The 24,920-nt window shown below is 36.9% G+C and overlaps 1 protein-coding gene across 4 annotated transcripts in view; it reads left to right on the top strand.

Moving 5' to 3' along the window:
• Window positions 1-24,920, top strand: part of LOC118186983 (sodium-dependent dopamine transporter-like) — a 388,447-nt gene that overhangs the window by 49,401 nt on the left and 314,126 nt on the right. Inside the window, exon 1 of one of the 4 annotated variants that reach the window (XM_085811467.1) lies at window positions 16,482-16,644. The exons of the other annotated variants lie outside the window; for them this stretch is intronic. The gene's annotated coding sequence lies outside the window, so the exon portion shown is untranslated. Of the gene's footprint in view, window positions 1-16,481; window positions 16,645-24,920 lie in introns of those variants that run through there. 4 annotated transcript variants of the gene reach the window in all.

The raw sequence follows: 24,920 nt of genomic DNA, 5'->3' as shown, positions 1-24,920 counted from the left end.
TACGGTATTACCCTGTTCGTCTAATTTAATTCGTGATAGGGCATCTGCTACGATATTTTCCTTTCCGGGGGTATGCTTGATTACCAGATTATATTCTTGCAGCTTGAGTGCCCATCTTATTAACCTTGGGGATAAGTTTTTCCCTGAGTACAATCTAGTTACCGCCGCATGATCAGAATATACTGTTATCGGCGCCTTTCCAAAATAGACTCGGAACTTTTGCACTGCTAACAGAACTGCAAGTGCCTCTCTCTCGGTCGCGGAATAGTTTCTTTGTGTTTGATTTAAAGTTCGGCTAAAAAATGCCACGGGCTGCTGATTTTGCGAAAGTACCGCTCCTACCGCATAATCCGAAGCATCCGCTGAAATTTCTAAATTTTCATCCTTTTCAGGAAATTTCAACACAGGGGCTTGCGTTAATGCTTGTTTTAATTTTTCGAAAGCACTATTGGCTTCGGCCGTCCACGAGAATCTTGCCTTTTTCCTTTTTAATTTTAACAATGGCTCAGCGATAGCCGCAAAATCTTTTATAAAGGACCTATAATATGAACAAAGTCCTAGAAAAGAAGAGAGCTTCTTTGCCGTGTTTGGAGTCGGATACTTTTGTACAGCGATTATTTTTGATTCATCTGTCTCGATCCCTTTTTGCGATATTTTGTAACCTAAATATTTTAATTCAGGGGCTGCAAATTTGCACTTTTCGACATTAACTTTTAGACCGGCCTCATTTAATAAAGAAAACACCTGTCTTAAATCCTGTATATGTTGGTCGAGATTATCACTAGTAATAATGATATCATCTAAATAGATAAATGTGGACTTTCCAAGAACAGGTCTTAACACAATGTCCATGCATCGCTGAAATGTTGCTGGGGCGCCTGAAAGGCCAAACAGCATACGCAAAAATGCATAAGTGCCAGACTTGGTTATAAAAGCAGTCTTAGGCACGTCCTCAGGCCTGACCCCTATTTGAAAATAACCATTCGTTAAGTCTAAAGTCGTCATAAATTTGGTTGATTTTATGTTCCTTAAAATTTCTTCTATGATCGGTAACGGATATACCGGATATTTCGTTATGGAATTTAATTTACGGTAATCAATAGCGAATCTCCACCTTTTTGGATGCTCCAAAGGATAATCATTATTTTTCTTACATAAAACCACCGGACTAGCATAACTACTTGAGATAGGCGTTATGATCTTTTTACGTAGCATATCGGTAATATGCCATTCTATAATTTTTTCCTTATTCTTATCATACCGGTATGGTTTTTGACGAACCGGCAATGCATCTCCGGTGTCAATACTATAGTTAGTAACCTGAGTAAATCCTGGAATATCACTAAATAAGGAAGCAAATTCACTTACCACTTGTCGGATTCTATCTTGCTCGTCATTAGGCAGGTGGTCAAGATTTAACCTTGGCGGTTCAACCTTTTCTACACGCACTGGTTTCATTGTCAGCCTAAGGGACGCTTCATTAAAATCCAGTGTAGCTTGTGCGTCTGAAAGAAAGTCTATTCCTAGGATTAAATGTGCTTGCAAATTCTTTACTATAAAAAATATCACCTTTACCTGTTCGTCCTTGATACGGATATATAAAGGTACTTTACCTACGCACTTACATTCTTTTCCTTGCGCCGCTAATACTGTCGTATTATCCGCATTATATATGCGGTATTTGCGAAAATACTTTCTAAAAAAGACTTCTGCCACACAGGAACACTGCGCGCCGGTATCCAGGAGTGCGGTGGCCGGGATATTATTTACCAAGACTTCAATCTTCGGAAGAGTCAAATTTTTCACCATTACTGTATTTATCTTGTAGGAAGAGGGGTTTTCGTGGCCTTCGGATTTCGGCACCCTCTCGTCAGCAGAAATCCGTTTTAGTTTAAATTATTTTTCCTTTCCGTGCTTTCCTTCTTTCTCCACTGGCCTTGAGACTTTTTTCCTGGGTTGCAATTGAAATGTCGACGTTCGCCGGCGGTTTTTGAATGCTCGGGTTTCCTTGCCCACTGATTCGCTTTTTCTCCGTAGCCATGTGCTTGAGTTTGCTGTAGTCTTGGCGTACCAAATTGGTTTCGCTGTTAATATTGGCGTCTTCTTTCGACGTCCGCCGTTCTTCTACTTTCAAACTGGATTGCTAGCTCAAATAACTTTTCCAGTGTAGTGGGATTTCTTAATTCAATAAAGTCTTGCACTTGGGGTAGTAACCTCGGCAAAATCACTTGAATTATTTCAGGATCCGGACGGTTTCCATACAAGAGCTTGAAAACGTGAATTTTTCTTAAAATAAAGCTCGAGAGGTTTTCCATTCTTTGTTGATATATACTGAAAAGTTCCGTTTCTAATTTCGCACGATCCCTTACAACAGGGAAGGCTTTTAGTAGGGCAGTCTTGAAATTTTCGTAAGTATAGGTGGGACTTCCTGCTTGACCCAAGAGACTTCTGCCGATACATTTGAACCAGTTAAGCGCTTGGCCCCTCAAAGCGCTGGTAGCTAAGGTAACTTTCTGAAACTTGTGCACGGGGTAGAGCATGAAGTGGTCATCCAATTTTTCCAAAAAACTGGTTACCGGTGAGTTTCCGTTAAATGTTGCTTCTGGTTTCATCGAAGCGCGCATGGTCTGGACGATGTACCCAAATCCTTCCAGGGCGGCAGCTGGCATTTCTGGATTCTGAGCCGTTTCTGCAGGCAGCACAGGTTTTTCTTGAAACTCGGCCATGGTTATTCTTCTTCGTCGGGCGCCACTATCAGGTTCAACGTTTCTTCTAACCTTCTTCGGAAACATACAAGGACCTGACTAGGAACAGAGAGCTTACTAAAGCTATGTTCACTAATTGTAGTAAGTAGACAGGATACAGACGAAGGGTATACAAAACCCTTTATTTTTTCTTTATATACAATGACTTCCGTACTTCGGAATACAATGACCCTCCACTCGGGGTCTAACGTAAAAGATATCAAAATAAAACTAAACTCTAATTTAACTTTAGAATAAGATTGGCCTTATAATAACAGGAAGCGTATGTAGCACAGAGACTGTGAACACTACAATACGTTTAATTTATCAAGAGGATTAATACCTCTGGCCTGGAAGGCAAATAGCAACTGCGTAACTTCTAAGGTAAGCGGCCTGCTTCGAACTCACTGCTTCCTCTCTCTTGCTTGGCAAAAAGGCCACACTTAAATACTTGGCGTTCGCCAGACAAACTTTGCATAAAATCCTTCACGCTTATAATTCTGGCCGGAAGTAGAAAATAAGAAGTGATAGTAAAGATTTAAAATAAAATAAACGTTAGTAAAACTTAAGATCCTTACATACTTCCCGCCAGAGTTAATTAGTTTGAAACTGAGGTCTAAAACGACCTTGTTGAAAACTTTTAGCTCTAGAATATAACGCGAGGCCAACCTTTTACAATCATAACTTAACTAGAAACTAGAAAATTTAAAAGAAAGAAATTTGTTACAATAGCAGCTCCCAGGATCTACAACAATCTTTTTTTTTTCATCTGTACTGCATCTAAACAGGAGCTTTATTCAATTCTGGTTCCTTCCAGAGATCTGGAAGGAAAACTAGTTTAATGAAATGTTAAACAATGACATTGCAAATAACATATAGAATATACTTCTCTTAACATTCTTATTTCATTCATGACTATTTTAATTATCTCTCCCCGTGCTCTCTGACATGTGTTGTAAAAGAACACCAAACACGAATGTGTTTCTGTCTACGTGTGCCACACTTCCTCCTACAATCAAAACACTAACGTGTTAAAATTCAACATAACGAGACCTCTTAACACACCCTACTTTCAACTCTAAACCCTGAGGTACTATTCTAAAAGTGGCTAACTCTAAAGTGTAGCGTCAGAGAGCCTAACTACATCATTCAACCTTTACCACATATTTGCCATGATTTAATCTTTGCAGTCACACGAATAACAAATTTTTAACATTACTTTCACTTTTACCATATCACGGTATTTCTTAACATTTAAAATAACAGAACACATGTATATAAGAACATATCAACATGCCGTTAATTTTACACATTTGAAAACATACATTAGTAGTACATTGTTAACTTCTATTCTTTTCAAAGCAAGTGCCAATTCTTTCTACATTGAACTAATACTACATTTCAAAAAGTCTTTCAGACTAAAACTTCTTTCTTGCTAGAATGTTTTAAATAAAATTTATACAATAACTTTTTACAATATTTAAGTCTTTACACAACGCTATTATACATCAACTTTAGTTTTACGCGCGAGTAATTGAAAAACATAATAAGAAAATCGGTCATAACTCATTTCTCGCCCTTTTGGCGATAAAGGTAGACCTCGCATGAGGTAAAACTTCTTGAAATCTGCCACTTGCAGTAAGAATGAAAGATTAACTTAAGTTTGCAAAGTAACATAAAATTTTACTTATCTTTGTAATATTCAGACATCCTTTTCTGGGCCCAGTCTTTAAAGGTATAGCAGATAGTAGCTTGGTTGATCCTCCTTCTTGTACGGGCTGGCCCTTCAGTGCTTTCCTCTGGAAGCTTCCGTTTTTCACCAGTACGGCCACCCTTGAACACCTTCCTTTTGTCCTCTGCTTGTGGTCTTGGCCGTTTGAAGGCAGCTGGTCTTGGTGGAACCGGGAAACTTCTGTCGTGATCCTGCTTGGACCTCGTTGTTGGCCGTTCAAATTTTTCTTGTACTTTTTCCTCCGCCGCTGATGGCCCTTCCGCAGTTCGGCGACTTTTGCTGCGGAGAGTTCTGTCGGATGAGTCGATCCTCCGTTTTAAAGCCGGGTTATAGTTGCCGTCATTTCTCCTGGTCCTCTTCACATACGTCGTCCTTCTCCCTTCTTCATTCTGGGGGTGTTCGTGAACTCTGTTTTCTGGACGGTGGAACGGCTTCTTTTTCTTTTTACTTTCAATTTTTCCGCGGGGCAATTTTCTTTTCACTTCCTTCTGTCTCTCATTGGCTTGCCCTTGTACTTGTCGTTTTCCCACCTCTGGAACTTGTACCTGCGGTGTCTGCCGAGCCGGATCCTGCAAAAGATCTGAAAAGATTTGCATTTTATTACGATCGAAGTAGGGCTTAATTTGATCAATATTTGCGGAACAGATTTCACCATTTCTGGCCTTTAACACTACAACAGCGTGAGTTATTTTTTCTATAACATATGGTCCTTCAAATCGTGGAAAAAATTTGGCAGTTTTATCTTCTGGTGCTGAAGAAAGTGAATGCTTAATTTTTAGTACTTCATCCCCTACTTTATAAGTTACTCCCCGTCGTTTCAAGTCATAATACAATTTTTGTTTTCTCTGTGCTACTTCAGTATTCTTCTTTGCCTCCTTAATTAGTTTTTCTATATCACCCATTTTAAATTCTGGGGCTCTTTGTTGCACATAAAATAATTTATCTAACGGTGTTATAATCTTTCTGCCTAGAAATAACTCAGCAGGAGTTTTGCCCGTTGTATCATGTTTTGCGGTCCTAAGGGCGAAAGCAAATTCATTGACATAGTTATCCCAGCTTTTATGAAAATTTTTAACATAACTACGGATAATTTTCACTATATTTCTGTTGACCCGTTCCGCTATATTTGATTGCGGCCGATACGGGACCATTTTTAAATGACGTATGCCCAGTTTTTTGCACATGTCTTCAAATATATTACTTACAAATTGAGGACCATTATCCGATATAACTTTTAGGGGCGCCCCGTATTTTAAAATATATTTATTTAAAATAGAATCGGTAACTAATTTCGCGGAGGCTCGTTTTAAGGGAACAATTTCGGTCCATTTACTAAAATGATCAACCATAACAAGGAGATAGCGACTTTTATTTAACTGACTTTTTGGGAAAGGGCCCAATAAATCGATGCCAATTATTTCATTGGGAAATTCGGATTTAATACTATTTAGAAACCCGGCCGGGCGGAAATTAATATAATTAACGGCTTGACATGTTGGGCAGGACTGGACATACGCCCTTGTTAACTTTTGCAGTTCAGGAAAGTAGACTGCCTCGCGTACGCGTTGGATAGTTTTTCGAACACCAGCATGAGAAGCTAAAGGGCTGTCATGGAGCTCTTGCAGGATATTTAATCTAAGACTAGCTGGCATAACAGGTCGAAATTCGTTGTTGGAATTCGTAGTTTTTGTATAAAATAATAGACCATCTATTAGTTCGTAATGGGCCGCCCTATTTCTTATCGCCACAATATCTTGGTGGCTAAAATTTTCAGGATCCTTCAAATACTCATAAATACTTCCAAACTCAGGATCCTTACCCAGTTCGGTTATTACAGTTTCTCGGGAATTTATTGTACACGCTGTCAGCATTGCAACTTTTACGGTATTACCCTGTTCGTCTAATTTAATTCGTGATAGGGCATCTGCTACGATATTTTCCTTTCCGGGGGTATGCTTGATTACCAGATTATATTCTTGCAGCTTGAGTGCCCATCTTATTAACCTTGGGGATACGTTTTTCCCTGAGTACAATCTAGTTACCGCCGCATGATCAGAATATACTGTTATCGGCGCCTTTCCAAAATAGACTCGGAACTTTTGCACTGCTAACAGAACTGCAAGTGCCTCTCTCTCGGTCGCGGAATAGTTTCTTTGTGTTTGATTTAAAGTTCGGCTAAAAAATGCCACGGGCTGCTGATTTTGCGAAAGTACCGCTCCTACCGCATAATCCGAAGCATCCGCTGAAATTTCTAAATTTTCATCCTTTTCAGGAAATTTCAACACAGGGGCTTGCGTTAATGCTTGTTTTAATTTTTCGAAAGCACTATTGGCTTCGGCCGTCCACGAGAATCTTGCCTTTTCCCTTTTTAATTTTAACAATGGCTCAGCGATAGCCGCAAAATCTTTTATAAAGGACCTATAATATGAACAAAGTCCTAGAAAAGAAGAGAGCTTCTTTGCCGTGTTTGGAGTCGGATACTTTTGTACAGCGATTATTTTTGATTCATCTGTCTCGATCCCTTTTTGCGATATTTTGTAACCTAAATATTTTAATTCAGGGGCTGCAAATTTGCACTTTTCGACATTAACTTTTAGACCGGCCTCATTTAATAAAGAAAACACCTGTCTTAAATCCTGTATATGTTGGTCGAGATTATCACTAGTAATAATGATATCATCTAAATAGATAAATGTGGACTTTCCAAGAACAGGTCTTAACACAATGTCCATGCATCGCTGAAATGTTGCTGGGGCGCCTGAAAGGCCAAACAGCATACGCAAAAATGCATAAGTGCCAGACTTGGTTATAAAAGCAGTCTTAGGCACGTCCTCAGGCCTCACCCCTATTTGAAAATAACCAGTCGTTAAGTCTAAAGTCGTCATAAATTTGGTTGATTTTATGTTCCTTAAAATTTCTTCTATGATCGGCAACGGATATACCGGATATTTCGTTATGGAATTTAATTTACGGTAATCAATAGCGAATCTCCACCTTTTTGGATGCTCCAAAGGATAATCATTATTTTTCTTACATAAAACCACCGGGCTAGCATGACTACTTGAGATGGGCGTTATGATCTTTTTACGTAGCATATCGGTAATATGCCATTCTATAATTTTTTCCTTATTCTTATCATATCGGTATGGTTTTTGACGAACTGGCAATGCATCTCCGGTGTCAATACTATGGTTAGTAACCTGAGTAAATCCTGGAATATCACTAAATAACGAAGCAAATTCACTTACCACTTGTCGGATTCTATCTTGCTCGTCATTAGGCAGGTGGTCAAGATTTAACCTTGGCGGTTCAACCTTTTCTACACGCACTGGTTTCATTGTCAGCTTAAGGGACGCTTCATTAAAATCCAGTGTAGCTTGTGCGCCTGAAAGAAAGTCTATTCCTAAGATCAAATGTGCTTGCAAATTCTTTACTATAAAAAACATCACCTTTACTTGTTCGTCCTTGATACGTATATACAAAGGTACTTTACCTACGCACTTACATTGTTCTCCTTGCGCCGCTAATACTGTCGTATTATCCGCATTATATATGCGGTATTTGCGAAAATACTTTCTAGAAAAGACTTCTGCCACACAGGAACACTGCGCGCCGGTATCCAGGAGTGCGGTGGCCGGGATATTATTCACCATGACTTCAATCTTCGGAAGAGTCAAATTTTTCACCATTACTGTATTTATCTTGTAGGAAGAGGGGTTTTCGTGGCCTTCGGATTTCCGCACCCTCTCGTCAGCAGAAATCGTTTTAGTTTAAATTATTTTTCCTTTCCGTGCTTTCCTTCTTTTTCCCCTGGCCTTGAGACTTTTTTCCTGGGTTGCTATTGAACTGTCGACGTTCGCCGGCTGTTTTTGAATGCTCGGGTTTCCTTGCCCACTGATTCCTTTTTCTCCGTAGCCGTATGCTTGAGTTTGCTGTAGTCTTGGCGTACCAAATTGGTTTCGCTGTTAATATTGGCGTCTTCTTTCGACGTCCGCCGTTCTTCTACTTTCAAACTGGATTGCTAGCTCAAATAACTTTTCCAGTGTAGTGGGATTTCTTAATTCAATAAAGTCTTGCACTTGGGGTAGTAACCTCGGCAAATCTTGTGTGTAATGTACTCTGGGAGCCCCAGAGTGTGTAACTTGTAAATGAGAGCATCCAGCCAGACACGATCGAAAGCCTTAGCTATGTCGAGGAAAAGGCCACCAGTGACCTGTTTACGTTGCAAGCCTTCACTAATTAGTTCCACAACTCTATACAGTTGATGGGTCGTTTAGTGATGACTTCGAAATCAAATTGATACGGAATGAGTATAGCATTGCTTTCAATATGCTGTTTCAGTTTTGTAAGGATGACAGCCTCCACTATCTTGCTTAGTGCAGACAGCAGACTAATAGGTCTATAGGATTCCCGAACGTTCGCAGGTTTTTGAGGCTTAAGAATTGGTGTGATCACTGCAACCTTCCAACATTCAGAAAATGCTGCCATTTGATGATGATATTGATAATCTTGGTGAAACGTAGTATAATTTTCCTGGGGAAATTCTTGATCATCTGGTTCGTAATTTTGTCATATTGAGGACTTTTATTTTTCTTCAGATTTTTGATGAAGCTACAGACTTCCGACGGTCGGTTTGCTATGTAATTGGAGTGAAATTTATTAATTAACTGTTCTGCAGGAGTGTCGTGAATGTTGTTAGTGCGAAACTGAGATTCCAGATGCTGAGCTAAAAGTTCTGCCTTCTCAGTTTCAGTGTAGTGGATCCGTAGAGGGCCTTTAAGGGGCGGAATGGAATAGTGGCATTTTGTATACCTTTTAATAGTTTTCCACAGAGAATTGTCATCTGTGGAGAGTGATTCAAGGTACTGAGTCCAGCGGCGTTGTGCACAATAATTTGTTGGGACTTGACTGTATCGCAGAGCCTACTGAACGTGGCTTTATCCGTTGGGTGTCTCGTTCTTTGATACTGCCTTCTGGCGGCATTCCTCCTCTTAATTAACTGACTCAGCTCTTGAGACCTCTTAACTCTTTGGTTTTTAATTTCTTTTTGAGCACTGCTGTGGTGAATTCCTTGACCAAGCTATCAATATCATTCCTCGATTGAATTGTTGGAAGCGTGTACTAAATGTTGTCTAGAGCTTTGGCGAAAACACGCCAGTCAGTTCTGAAAGCTCTTTTGTCTGGTGTGGTATAGCTACTGATATCCAAAATTAGTCTAACCGGATTATGCTGAGAAGACAACTCATCTAATACCGTAACATCCAATGGAACACTGGTGTTTTTGAGTAGATAGAAGCCTATAATTCCAGTGAAACCAGCAGTATACCGTGTTGGGATGTTAGAAGCTGCTATGCGTAAAGGTGCTGGACGAGCCAAGTTGAGTATGATTCTGCAGTGTGTATTAGAATTATAGCAGTTCCACGCGCGGTGTCTTGCGTTAAGATCTCCACCTATAATAACGTGTGTACCAAGTGAGAGAAGAATGTTGAGATCACTCTCAACATTTACGGAGTTCCTGTTGAGAGGGATATAGGTGGAGATAAGAGTGTATGTTGTATTAGTGTTTGTTATGATGGAAATAACTGTGGCCTCAACGGCTAAGAGTTGTGGAATTGTTATTTCATTATGAGGAATTCAGCGCTTCATAAGGAGTGCTGTTCCTCCTGCTCGAGTACTTTGAGTGGTAGCTGTATCAGGTTCAATGCTCCTTCTAACCTTCTTCGGGAACATACAAGGACCTGACTCGGAACAGAGAACTTACTAAAGCTATGTTCACTAATTGTGGTAAGTAGACAGGATACAGACGAAGGGTATACAAAACCCTTTATTTTTTCTTTATATACAATGACTTCCGTACTTCGGAATACAATGACCCTCCACTCGGGGTCTAACGTAAAAGATATCAAAATAAAACTAAACTCTAATTTAACTTTAGAATAAGATTGGCCTTATAATAACAGGAAGCGTATGTAGCACAGAGACTGTGAACACTACAATACGTTTAATTTATCAAGAGGATTAATACCTCTGGCCTGGAAGGCAAATAGCAACTGCGTAACTTCTAAGGTAAGCGGCCTGCTTCGAACTCACTGCTTCCTCTCTCTTGCTTGGCAAAAAGGCCACACTTAAATACTTGGCGTTCGCCAGACAAACTTTGCATAAAATCCTTCACGCTTATAATTCTGGCCGGAAGTAGAAAATAAGAAGTGATAGTAAAGATTTAAAATAAAATAAACGTTAGTAAAACTTAAGATCCTTACAGCACAATCCCAACAATCATAGAAGTAACTTCACAGAATTCTTCAGTAGATAAATAACCCTTTATACGCTCTGTAGGTAACTTACTACACTTATTTCTGAATCTTAAACACCACGCTAACACTCGACATAACTTTAACCATGATGAAAATCTTGAAAACACACTAGGCTCTTCAAATTTGGAAACATTGGAACTGAAACTCTTTTTCAATTCCTTCAACATAACCTCACCCTCTAATTCTACACTTGAATTTTGCTGTACATGAATTAGGGATTCGTTTAACCACTGCGGTCCCTTCATCCATAACTCACATTGTAGGAATTCTGATGGAATAAAACTTCTGGTCCCACTGTCTGCAGGATTTTCTTTCCCAGCAACATAATTCCATTGAATACCTGGAACAGCTTCCTGGATTTTTGCAACTCGATTTGCCACAAAAGGTAGCCAACGGCAAGATTCGGACGAGACCCATGCCAATGTAACCCGCGAGTCGGTCCATGCGTAGATATTGTTAATAGGCAGTTCTATCCATAATAATACTGCATGTAAGAGGTTGGTTAAAAGTAACGCAGCACATAACTCTAGTCTCGGAAGAGACTGGGTTTTTAAGGGCGCTACTCTGGTTTCCGATGTCAGAAGGCTGACTTTGACTGACGAATCAAGGTTGATTGTTCGGAGATAGATGACTGCACAATAAGCCTTTTCTGAAGCGTCGCAGAAAGCATGGATTTCTATAACTACTGCTTTCGGACTCAAGACATACCTCGGAAATTGTAAGCTTGAAAGTAAGGGCAATTCTAGATAGAAACGCTTCCATTTTCTACTTATTCTCTTATCAACGAGTTCATCCCAACCCAGGTGTAAGTTCCATAACTCTTGTAATAATATTTTCGCGTATATTGTTGTTGGCGCTAACCATCCCATTGGATCAAAGATTTTGGCTACTTCTGATAAAATAGTCCTCTTAGTAAACTCTTTATCACTTATGCATACCGAAAAATGAAACATATCACTAGAGTTGTTCCAATTAATTCCCAATATTTTTACTTTCTTGTCACTGGTTATTTCAAGAGAAATACTGGATTCTCGTAAGCACTCGGGAATATTCTCTAAAATAGCTGAACTGTTTGAAATCCACTTCCTTAAGCGAAATCCACCCCTTTTCATCATTTCATTCAACTGCTGAACTAGAACATTCGCTTCCTTTTCACTTTGTGCCCCTGAAAGCAAATCATCAACATAAAAGTCACGAAGGGCAATTTTTGATGCTAAAGGAAATCTCACTTGTTCATCTAATGCAAGTTGTTTCATTACTCTAGTAGACAAATATGGCGCACAGGCAGTCCCATATGTAACTGTCACTAATCTAAATGTACTCAAGGGCTCACTAGGACTATCCCTCCAAAGCATTCTTTGCCAATTTGTATCTTCTGGGTGGACACGAATTTGTCTGAACATCTTCTCTACATCGGCACATACTGCAATTTTGTGAGTTCTAAACCGTAGAAGAATTGGAAACTGCTCTTGCTGAACTCTTGGCCCAACCATCAAAATATCATTCAATGAAAGACCCGATGTCGTTTTAGCTGAAGCATTGAAAACAACTCTCAGTTTAGTCGTAGTACTTGATTCCTTTAATACGGCATCATAAGGCATGTAATACGTAGAGTCAATAAGAATCTCTCCCTCAGGCACTCCCTCCATATGTCTCAGCTCAAGGTATTCCCTCATGAAATCCTTATACTGTTCATATATCTGAGGCTTTTTTAGAAGTGAATTTTCTAAAGATTGGAATCTACGCATAGCTAATTGTCTGGAATCTCCAAGCTGAGAAGGCGGAGAGTGAAACGATAATTTCACAGTATATACCCCACTTTCCTCTCTCGTATATGTAGATCTGAAATAATCTTCACATGCTCTCTCCGATTTAGTAAGCATGTCAAACGTAGGTACAGCATCCAATTTCCAAAAGTCAGACAGCATCTGATCAGTTTCCACTTGTATATTATTGACATAGATAGTAGGATTAATTTCTGTTGAATTATTCACACTACCTGAAATAATCCATCCTAGTTCAGAACGAGAAGCTACCGGTTTACCTTCTTCGCATTTAATTATTTCTCCCTTTAAAAGAGGTAAGGCAATATCTACGCCTAAAAGTATATCAACAGGCCCACTTTTGTAAAATGTTGGATATGCTAACATTAAATCATTATATTCCTCAACGTAATTCTTATCCAATGTAAAATTCGGCAAAGTTCCAATAATTCTATTGATGATAAATACTGGTGTTTTAAATGACACTTTCGCCGGAAAATGCGGAACGAAGTTTATTTCCGTAATTCCATTAGTTTTCGTATCCAAAGACCCTAAACATGAAATAAAAACTTTGGCATTTCTTCTTGCTAACCCTAGCCTTTGTACACAATCTTCTGAAATTAGGCTTGCTTGACTGCCAGGGTCAAGGAGAGCTCTACACAATTGGTATTCACCCGATGAATCTAACACTTTAATAACAGCCGTACATAATAAAACTTCACTCTGAAAATTAAAGTCTGGAACACAAGATTTAATTACTGGACTAGAACTTGCGATATTCTCCCCTGACCCAGCTGATTAAGCGCGAGGTTCTGGCCCAGGGAAAAATGGCTTAGCCGTCACTGATAATTCATTCGAACTGTTCGTAACTCCTTTACATGCCTTTGGTTCATTTTGAACTCTTTCGAAATGCAGTAGTGTGTGATGATTTTTAAAGCACTTTTTACATTTGTGTGTACTTCTATACTCGAAAGCTTTATGATTTGAAACCAAACAATTAAAATATACATTATTTCTTTTGACAAAATTAACGCGTTCCTGAACATTCAGATATAAAAACTTATTACATTTAAAAACTGAATGACCGGCTTTACAATACGTACACTGCGCGCGAGTCTCTGAAGCCAATGAAGTTAATTTGTCTTTTGTAACTTGTTTTTTTTTTTTTACACCTTGCGTTTTACCTGCTTGCAAGGTTCTGGCATGAGATTTCAAGAACTCTAGCAGATTATTAAGTGTTGGTATTTCCTCACTCTTTAATGTTCTTTCCCACCATCCTCTCGTCGAAGAATCCAATTTAAACTGTACTATTAACATTAAAATAGTATCCGCGAATTGCTCCACTTTGAATCCTAGATTTTCAAACGAACATACACACTCTCTTACCGTGTCTACTAACGCTAATATCTGACTAGGAATTTCAAATTGTAAATTTGATAAATACAAGATTTTCTTTAATAACGATGAAAGTAATTCTCTCTTATGTGAAAATCTGTGACACAATAAATGCCGCGCTATTTCGAAATTCCTGTCACAAATAGTTAAAGCTTGAACAATCCGCAAAGCATCTCCTTTTAAAGAATCCTTTAAATATTGTAGCTTTTGTGCACCTGATAAACGGTCATTATCCACTATCGCCGTTTTAAATAAATCAAAAATGATAACCATTCTTCAGTACTGCCACTAAATACAGGAAGAGTTAGCTTAGGTAAGCGTATACTCGCTATTTCACAAGATTTAGTTTCCACACTATTATCTTTAACATTCTTAACTCTGGTTAGCATTAAAATTAACTCATCAACAGTATATGGTATGACCTGTTGTTCTTCTATAAATACATCAATATCTTTTTCTTCACACACTACAAATATGTTACTAAAAATATCCGAAAGTTCAGTCATTAAATTATTTAATCTAGATTTAAAAAGTTCTAACTGATCAACATCAGCAGAATCGTAAGTCACTGTAATTTTCTTTTTCAGTTTATTTAACTTAGCTTTAGCTACACGCTTTTTAGTCTTAAGCGTTGTAAATTCCATTATCTAATAAGAAAGATAAAAAAACACACTGACTCACCAAATTTACTGCGACTCCGTAGCTGACGGACCAAAAAACATGTACGATCCGTTGTTAAAAATAGTGGACTGTAAATTGACTTGATATTACTTCAGTATAGAACCCCAAAAACCTCAGAGTCATAACGTTGACCGAAACTTCTTTATTGACTTTCAAACAGTAAGTTAGTTGAGGAACGGCGAAGACCACACAAACTCCGACTTCAGTGGCGGCTTACCAACACAAACTCAGAAGAACCTCTGCTTAGTTGAAACTCCAGTAATTCACAGCAACCTCAAAGCTCTAAACGCGAGCATTAAAAAAACCTAACAAATTTGCGTCTGCGCCGCTCCTCGGTACAAAGAAAGAAATACAATTTGCATAACATCGAACAATCTGAGTTCAAATCCCAACGAACAGGAAAGTTATGTATGAAAGTTTTCGTAGTTTTTCCATGTGTGAGATGTGTATGAACCAAGTTTCCTTAAAACACGGCCTCCATGAAGTCGTCCTTCCCCGTAGGCAACTTAACTATAAACCAACTACTTAAGCCAATGAAATAACGTCTGCCTCCAAATTTTCCTTTTAATGGACAATGTTGTAAAGTTTTTGCCTAATGGAGAGATCCTTTAACTTGAAAGGTTAAGTATTTCTGAAAAATTATTAATTAATTATATTATTTAGAAATACGTAACGATAAAAAATTTTCAGATGTATGTCTAATAGAAAAACGCAGCCAGATTGAAGGAAATTTATGTTACTGTACAAAGATATCCGAAGTCTGGATCATGTTCACGTGAAATAAGCATAAATAACAGAAATTTATATCGAAATGAAATTCATCAAGATTCTTTATCGGAACTAAATTTACTTTTTGCGTAAGTACCCAGAGGCAGAATATTTCCAGAAGTTTGTATAATAGGAAGATGATGAATCTTGATAATAAGCTTGATTACAAGCTAAAATGAAGAATTATTGCAGTTTGCAAAACAGTAGAACTAAATTATCAAACAGAGAAAACAATTTACTTTTACGTAAACATTTGTAAGTTACTAATAAACAATAATTAACATAAATAAAACATAAACACATCACTTAGTCTTGTCAGAAAGCTTGAATTTTGCGATTAAGTTTTTATTTAATATTTTTCAAATATTAAATAGATATAAGAGCTAATTTGAATGACATATGACATAACCTTTTTTGGAACATGCGTAATTAGCCTATGTTTTTCGAACCAGTTTTAAAGTTTTGGCATAGTATATTGACATCGTGCTTGATGCAGGTTTAATCCACAATTTAAATGCCCCAGGCGACCATCATGTTCATGTCTCATGTTTGTTAACCTCTGAAAAGAATCTCTGCATAAGAGTGGAACATTTTCATTGAGGACTTTTTAAAAGAAACTGGCGCGTATTCAGGTATTTTTGTATTTAATAGAGACGGGTATAAAGATTTTTGGATGAATATTTAGCCAGGATTTCGATGTGGAAACAACTACTACATAACCCTTAAGAAATCATTTTCCTTCTTAATTATTACGAAATACTCACAGTCATGGTTTCCAGTTAATTTAAATTCTGTTGGAAATTTATATTTGATCTAAGCTGTTATGTACAGTATCGTAATTGTTCTCTTTAAAATTTGCATTTTTCTGTAAAAAAGAAATCAAACGGCCTGCTTTCGTTTTACTTCTACATCTTTTGACTCTGGAGACACAGATACGTCATAATAACATATGAACCGTAACAAATTTAAAACAGCAATCCCATATAATATTACGTGAATGACATTACAATGGACATGCGAGAGGCGCTGTTGACAACGCAGGAACGAGCGCGGAATATGTTAATAGTATTTCCTGCTGGCACCCACATTAACCAAATTTCTAGACGCAGTAGCTTCGTTTATAGTTTTATCTATTGCAAAGTAGATAAAAAGCTTATTTTATTTTAATCCAATCGTTTATATTCAAGATCTTCAGCAAATTGATGTTTAATTTAAATAATTTAAATACCTAGACTGTCACAGTACAGGTGAGTAATAATCTTGGATGGTTTAGTTTGGTTTTTCCTTTCTGCATTGCATCTTTTATTTAGAAACATAATTTTTTCATTTTTACGTATTATAAGATGACTTAAATCATGAATTAAAATAATTCATTAATTCTACTATTTTCCTATCATATTCTTAAAACTATTTCCTTTGTGATTTTTTTCAATTCTTTCCGCATCAAATAAAGCAGATACTGCATACAAATATTAGAATATCCCACCAAGAATTATGAATTAAAAATTTTGCATGTATTCTACATTTATTGTATGGAATAAATGTATTTTTCTATATTTATACTATCAAAAAAGAAATGATTTAATTCTTTGTACTTTTGTACTCGATTTTTTAAGGCTTCACCAAGATTCACTTTTCACTAACAAGCGTTTTAGGTTCTAAACTTAAAGTGTCTTTGCAGCTTTTAAAGCATGCTAAAAATTATGTGTTTGACTTAAATGTAGCAATAATGTTGCTGCGAAGTAAATAATATCCTTTTAACGTAATAAGAAGTTGAAACCCTATTTTTGGACTAAACCTCACTTTCTTTTCTTATCCTCAGTATAATATGAATTAAACTGTAAAAATTAGCATTTGGGTACGAAGACTAAAATGCAAAACTAAAATCTTCTTTAACTATGGATTCTCTACTAAAATATAATATTTGTGTTAAAATATATCATGACAGGACTCATAAAATTATGTTTTAAATGTGTATGTTTCTTGCTATGTTACTGTTTCACTTCATGTCTTCAGATTTAAGTCATCATAGGAAATAGCAGCATTTCTGAAAAATTGAGATACCGATATTTTGACAGAAGTATTTACTTTGGTTGATTTTTGAAGGGAATATGGCTATCTGTAAATATTTGGGATACTGTACTGAAAATTATATATATATATAATATTTTTAATAATAAAATTATCCCAATATAATTTCAGGGCAATATGCTGCTGAAAATTTAGCCCTTTTAATTTTTCTGTTTAAATGATTTAAAAGGAAATCAAAATTTTTCTGACTGAAATTACTCCAGTGTTTTTTGTCTATCTGTACCATACTATTTTCTGAATTTAACACACCAATTTCTTTGTGCAGAATTAAATTTACATGCTCACAATAAACTTTCCCTTATTATTCCGTCATAAAATGAGATAAAATAGCATTGGGTAATAAACATACAATTTGGCTCAGGAAATTTTCTCGAAATAGCTGATGGTCTTCCCTCTGCTAATAGAAATCAGATATTTGTATTCATTGTTACAGTGTTACTAACTGCCAATGATTTGAGTGTCTGTATGGGCCTGCGTGCAACTTATTTCTTTTCTCTTTAAATTAATATATAAATTTAACTGTTAAGGCGTCTTCTTATAGTTTTGGTTAACTTTTATGAAGTCTCTTGAGATTCTTTTTTTAAAAAAATACTTAACTACATCATCAGAAACAGTAAAACTTCGGTTCCCAAATGTAATTCATCATTCGAACTGTTCGTAAACCAAAATTGGTTTTTCCATGAGAATTAATACATAATGAATTAATCAAATCCTGAACCCAAGATGATAGGTTATTTCAACTTTTTAACAGTACTTTGCACCCCAATTGATAGCAAAAATCGATACCAATCATTAAAACTAGCATAAAAATGATAAACACGACATTAATAAGTTAAAGTAAACAAACCGTCAGTCTCAGTCCCTCTGTATTCTGGCAGCATAATCTGAGAATAATTTCAGCTCGGCCGATTTCAAGGCCAAGTTGCTTTTTCCCTTCAAGGTCAAGTCGCTCTTTTTACAATTTTCTTCTTTCCTTTCGTTAATGAAAAATTTCATGGCAACGGTTAAGAAAACTGAAAATATTAAAATTACATTTTCAGATTCGCTGAGTGTATACTACTCTGTGTCGTAAGTTTCTTCAAAATATTTTTTTAAATTTATTTATCCCATTTTCAGCATTTGTAACTTGAAAAACCGTTCATCACTCGAGACGTTTTATGATTATATAATTTTTTTGTGAACAGTATTATTCGTAATGAGAGGTCGATGTTCCACTGTATAATTATATTGCGTGCAGACAAGTCCTTACCCGATCTTTATTCTCGCAACCGTTAGTCGTAGACACTTATTTCCAATTCTAAATGTGCTTTAAAATGACGCAAATATTCATGATTTTGCATTTGTAAATTGAAGGATTTGGCATTTGTAAACTGAAGGATTTTGCTTTTATGAAAATAACAAAATCTAATTTTTAAATGTTCCATCGGTTCGTGTACTTAGAAAAATTTTGTATTCGTTATAAAAATTGAAATACAACAAATTTTAGAAAAAATTTGTATTCGTTATAAAAAATAAAATACAGTAAATCTGATTTCTGTGCACGAGATATTTGATTTTAAAATTGGGAATCATATTCAGGCGCCGTGTAGTGGTGTGCACTACTAGGAGGCGTCGTAATGTGACAATCTATCCAAATATCTATCTAGAAATCCTTAATTAATTTACATGTGCCCAATATTTACTGACTTGAATTCTTAGTGATCGTACATTGCGTATTAAACCCTAACATTAAGAATAATTAAATATTTCACTTAAATACCAATACCAATAACCCACATGCATGAGACTTGTAGAGACACATTTCTTTTCTAATCTCACAATTATTTTATCAAAAACACATTTTCTGGATTAAATATATTATGGTATCACACAGCGCATAAAATATCAAAATATCATAACTCAGAACACAAAACGTGGGAACCTAAAATAGAATAGTAGACGAATGCAGAACACGTGTCTGTTAACTAGCAATCGCAATCCTCTTACATCACATATTTATGCTGTCGAAATTTTCTCACATTAATTTCGTGCAATGCCCTCATCTTTGTAGTACACGTGCAAGATCTTTTTTTTACACTCGCTTTTCATTAACACACTTATCATCACGTTGTGACACATCGCTGGTAATGCACATTCTGGAGTCGAACACCTATTAATAATCTGCTTGAGATGTTTTAGAACGTTACTGTGGCAGATGGATTTTTAAGCTGAGCATTTTCATCTAAATATATCGCAACCTTATAGTTCTGCTTCTTTTTATGCAAAAATACGACGACACTCCATGTGAAAATATGCAGGAACGATGAAACTCCATCAGCGCGATATGCAGAAACACGGACCCGCACAAAGTGCGGCGTCGCTAATTGCCAAGCGACAGCAGGAAGGACACGGGCGAAGAAGGGGAAGAAACATGTACGCAAAGAGTGATGGTGTACCACCGGGGTTCCTGAGTCAAAGGACCCTACCCCCCGAATCGAAAATATGCTAGTTCGAACAGAATGCAAACTAAAAAAATGCCCAAAATTTCTAATACATGTTTTTTCTTTCTTTCTTTCTTTTCTTTCGTTTTTTTTTTTTTTTTTTTTTTAGTCCAAAGGGGCTTTGTCCCTGAAGGACTATTGTTTTCGTTTTGCGATTTTGCGTCGGACTCATAAACGTCGGTTCACTTTACAAACTGTTGCCACAAAATGTTAGAGTCCTGCATTCTCGTATTTGAAGAAATTAAATAATGAAAAATCTGCATAAATGATTGTCTATTTCTCGCATTGTGATAAAACAATGGTACATAGAGCCATCGAATTTTGAATGACGAAATCCTACTGCGAATATGGGCATCTGAAATCCCAAATTTGGAATTTGTTTCATTATAGATTTTATATTTTGTAAAACTTTAACGAATTTTTGATTTACAAACTCAATGCTTTAAAAGCGGGAAATGGCAACGTTATATAGAAAAAAAACACTTTTATCTCCAGCTCGCGAGACTGTGTATATCGGAAATTCTAAAGATATGCTTAATTTAACATTATTTTGCGATATTGCTCTTGAACTGAATTTTATGGTTTAAGTGCAAAGATCATGATATTTAATAAATAAAGGTAACACTCAAAACGTTAAAAAAACGCCCCTTTGGACGTAATTTAAAATCTGAAATTTCAGATTTTATTTATTTATTTATTTATTTATTTATTTATTTATTGTTTATTTTTATTTTTGAAATTTTTTTGAGAAATTATATATATATATATATATATGGGCTTAATAATGAAGTTAGGATGATTAATAATGAATAATGAGAGCGTACATGATTCACATAGAGAAAATGCCGTCCAGGAAAGCCACTAGCAGGAACAGAAACAACAGTACATAGCAAAAAATAATGCAAAAATATTGGTAAGTGCAAGACCCAGTGTGCAATATTAAAAGAAAACATGAATACATCCATAGAATAATTTACAAATACAGTACAGGTAAGAAATAGCATTAATGAACAACGCAAAACATGCCATACAGAAGTTAGTCAACAGCATCGCTAAGAATGGCCGTAGGCCTTTTGATGTTGCATTGATCATTGACATCATAATCATAAATTTTAATCACGGGATTACCAATGGACTCCAGGTCTTCGTGAAATTTTTTGGCCAGTCGATAGTAAAAAGTTCCAATATGATCTATTTTCAGTTCAGTATGTAGTCTGCGATTTCGAACATACCATGGGGCATTAACAATTTGTCTCAAAACCCCGTTCTGTGCAGTTTGCAGCCTTTTTGTTAAGGATCTACTAGAATAAGCCCACACAGGGCAAGCATAACACAATAATGGACGTAGAAAGGACTTGTAAATGAGTAACTTGTTGTCTATAGAAAGAACGCTGTTTCGAGCAATTAAGGGGAATAGTGTATGTTTACGTACTCGAAACTTTCTGATGATAGATGTAATGTGTGGGGCCCATGAGAGAGTTTTACTGAGGATCACCCCAAGATAGAGCACTTGCCTGGACCACGGAATTGACACTCCATAGAACTGCAGGTTTTTGGTAAATTTCTTTTTTGTGAACAGGATAGCCTGAGATTTTTCCACATTAACCTTAATTTTCCATCTGATGAGCCAAGTCTCTAATGCGTGGATGTGGTTTTGTAGCCGTTGTATAACTGGACTCAAAAATGCACTTTGTGTAAGGATCGCAGTGTCATCTGCATACATTGCGAGTGTTGTGTTGTTCAGAGTAGGTATGTCGTTCACGTAGATATTAAAAAGTAAGGGTCCTAGAAGACTTCCCAGCGGAACGCCCGCAAGGATAGGCCTAGGTGCAGAAAGTGTTCCTGTGACGCGAACGACAAAATGTCTGCCTGCCAGGTAGGACTTAATTATGTGTGTAATGTACTCTGGGAGCCCCAGAGTGTGTAACTTGTAAATGAGAGCATCCAGCCAGACACGATCGAAAGCCTTAGCTATGTCGAGGAAAAGGCCACCAGTGACCTGTTTACGTTGCAAGCCTTCACTAATTAGTTCCACAACTCTATACAGTTGATGGGTCGTTTAGTGATGACTTCGAAATCAAATTGATACGGAATGAGTATAGCATTGCTTTCAATATGCTGTTTCAGTTTTGTAAGGATGACAGCCTCCACTATCTTGCTTAGTGCAGACAGCAGACTAATAGGTCTATAGGATTCCCGAACGTTCGCAGGTTTTTGAGGCTTAAGAATTGGTGTGATCACTGCAACCTTCCAACATTCAGAAAATGCTGCCATTTGATGATGATATTGATAATCTTGGTGAAACGTAGTATAATTTTCCTGGGGAAATTCTTGATCATCTGGTTCGTAATTTTGTCATATTGAGGACTTTTATTTTTCTTCAGATTTTTGATGAAGCTACAGACTTCCGACGGTCGGTTTGCTATGTAATTGGAGTGAAATTTATTAATTAACTGTTCTGCAGGAGTGTCGTGAATGTTGTTAGTGCGAAACTGAGATTCCAGATGCTGAGCTAAAAGTTCTGCCTTCTCAGTTTCAGTGTAGTGGATCCGTAGAGGGCCTTTAAGGGGCGGAATGGAATAGTGGCATTTTGTATACCTTTTAATAGTTTTCCACAGAGAATTGTCATCTGTGGAGAGTGATTCAAGGTACTGAGTCCAGCGGCGTTGTGCACAATAATTTGTTGGGACTTGACTGTATCGCAGAGCCTACTGAACGTGGCTTTATCCGTTGGGTGTCTCGTTCTTTGATACTGCCTTCTGGCGGCATTCCTCCTCTTAATTAACTGACTCAGCTCTTGAGACCTCTTAACTCTTTGGTTTTTAATTTCTTTTTGAGCACTGCTGTGGTGAATTCCTTGACCAAGCTATCAATATCATTCCTCGATTGAATTGTTGGAAGCGTGTACTAAATGTTGTCTAGAGCTTTGGCGAAAACACGCCAGTCAGTTCTGAAAGCTCTTTTGTCTGGTGTGGTATAGCTACTGATATCCAAAATTAGTCTAACCGGATTATGCTGAGAAGACAACTCATCTAATACCGTAACATCCAATGGAACACTGGTGTTTTTGAGTAGATAGAAGCCTATAATTCCAGTGAAACCAGCAGTATACCGTGTTGGGATGTTAGAAGCTGCTATGCGTAAAGGTGCTGGACGAGCCAAGTTGAGTATGATTCTGCAGTGTGTATTAGAATTATAGCAGTTCCACGCGCGGTGTCTTGCGTTAAGATCTCCACCTATAATAACGTGTGTACCAAGTGAGAGAAGAATGTTGAGATCACTCTCAACATTTACGGAGTTCCTGTTGAGAGGGATATAGGTGGAGATAAGAGTGTATGTTGTATTAGTGTTTGTTATGATGGAAATAACTGTGGCCTCAACGGCTAAGAGTTGTGGAATTGTTATTTCATTATGAGGAATTCAGCGCTTCATAAGGAGTGCTGTTCCTCCTGCTCGAGTACTTTGAGTGGTAGCTGTATCAGGTTCAATGCTCCTTCTAACCTTCTTCGGGAACATACAAGGACCTGACTCGGAACAGAGAACTTACTAAAGCTATGTTCACTAATTGTGGTAAGTAGACAGGATACAGACGAAGGGTATACAAAACCCTTTATTTTTTCTTTATATACAATGACTTCCGTACTTCGGAATACAATGACCCTCCACTCGGGGTCTAACGTAAAAGATATCAAAATAAAACTAAACTCTAATTTAACTTTAGAATAAGATTGGCCTTATAATAACAGGAAGCGTATGTAGCACAGAGACTGTGAACACTACAATACGTTTAATTTATCAAGAGGATTAATACCTCTGGCCTGGAAGGCAAAAAGCAACTGCGTAACTTCTAAGGTAAGCGGCCTGCTTCGAACTCACTGCTTCCTCTCTTACGCTTGGCAAAAAGGCCACACTTAAATACTTGGCGTTCGCCAGACAAACTTTGCATAAAATCCTTCACGCTTATAATTCTGGCCGGAAGTAGAAAATAAGAAGTGATAGTAAAGATTTAAAATAAAATAAACGTTAGTAAAACTTAAGATCCTTACATACTTCCCGCCAGAGTTAATTAGTTTGAAACTGAGGTCTAAAACGACCTTGTTGAAAACTTTTAGCTCTAGAATCTAACGCGAGGCCAACCTTTTACAACCATAACTTAACTAGAAACTAGAAAATTTAAAAGAAAGAAATTTGTTACAATAGCAGCTCCCAGGATATACAACAATCTTTTTTTCATCTGTACTGCATCTAAACAGGAGCTTTATTCAATTCTGGTTCCTTCCAGAGATCTGGAAGGAAAACTAGTTTAATGAAATGTTACACAATGACATTGCAAATAACATATAGAATATACTTCTCTTAACATTCTTATTTCATTCATGACTATTTTAATTATCTCTCCCCGTGCTCTCTGACATGTGTTGTAAAAGAACACCAAACACGAATGTGTTTCTGTCTACGTGTGCCACACTTCCTCCTACAATCAAAACACTAACGTGTTAAAATTCAACATAACGAGACCTCTTAACACACCCTACTTTCAACTCTAAACCCTGAGGTACTATTCTAAAAGTGGCTAACTCTAAAGTGTAGCGTCAGAGAGCCTAACTACATCATTCAACCTTTACCACATATTCGCCATGATTTAATCTTTACAGTCACACGAATAACAAATTTTTAACATTACTTTCACTTTTACCATATCACGGTATTTCTTAACATTTAAAATAACAGTTCACATGTATATAAGAACATATCAACATGCCGTTAATTTTACACATTTGAAAACATACATTAGTAGTACATTGTTAACTTCTATTCTTTTCAAAGCAAGTGCCAATTCTTTCTACATTGAACTAATACTACATTTCAAAAAGTCTTTCAGACTAAAACTTCTTTCTTGCTAGAATGTTTTAAATAAAATTTATACAATAACGTTTTACAATATTTAAGTC

This window comes from Stegodyphus dumicola, chromosome 2, assembly GCF_044657685.1.
Source record: "Stegodyphus dumicola isolate Sdum_Otavi_A_Nest chromosome 2, ASM4465768v1".
In the NCBI taxonomy this organism is placed as follows: domain Eukaryota; kingdom Metazoa; phylum Arthropoda; class Arachnida; order Araneae; family Eresidae; genus Stegodyphus; species Stegodyphus dumicola.
Note: the sequence above shows the minus strand (reverse complement) of the source record. Positions and strands in the feature narration are given on the sequence as shown.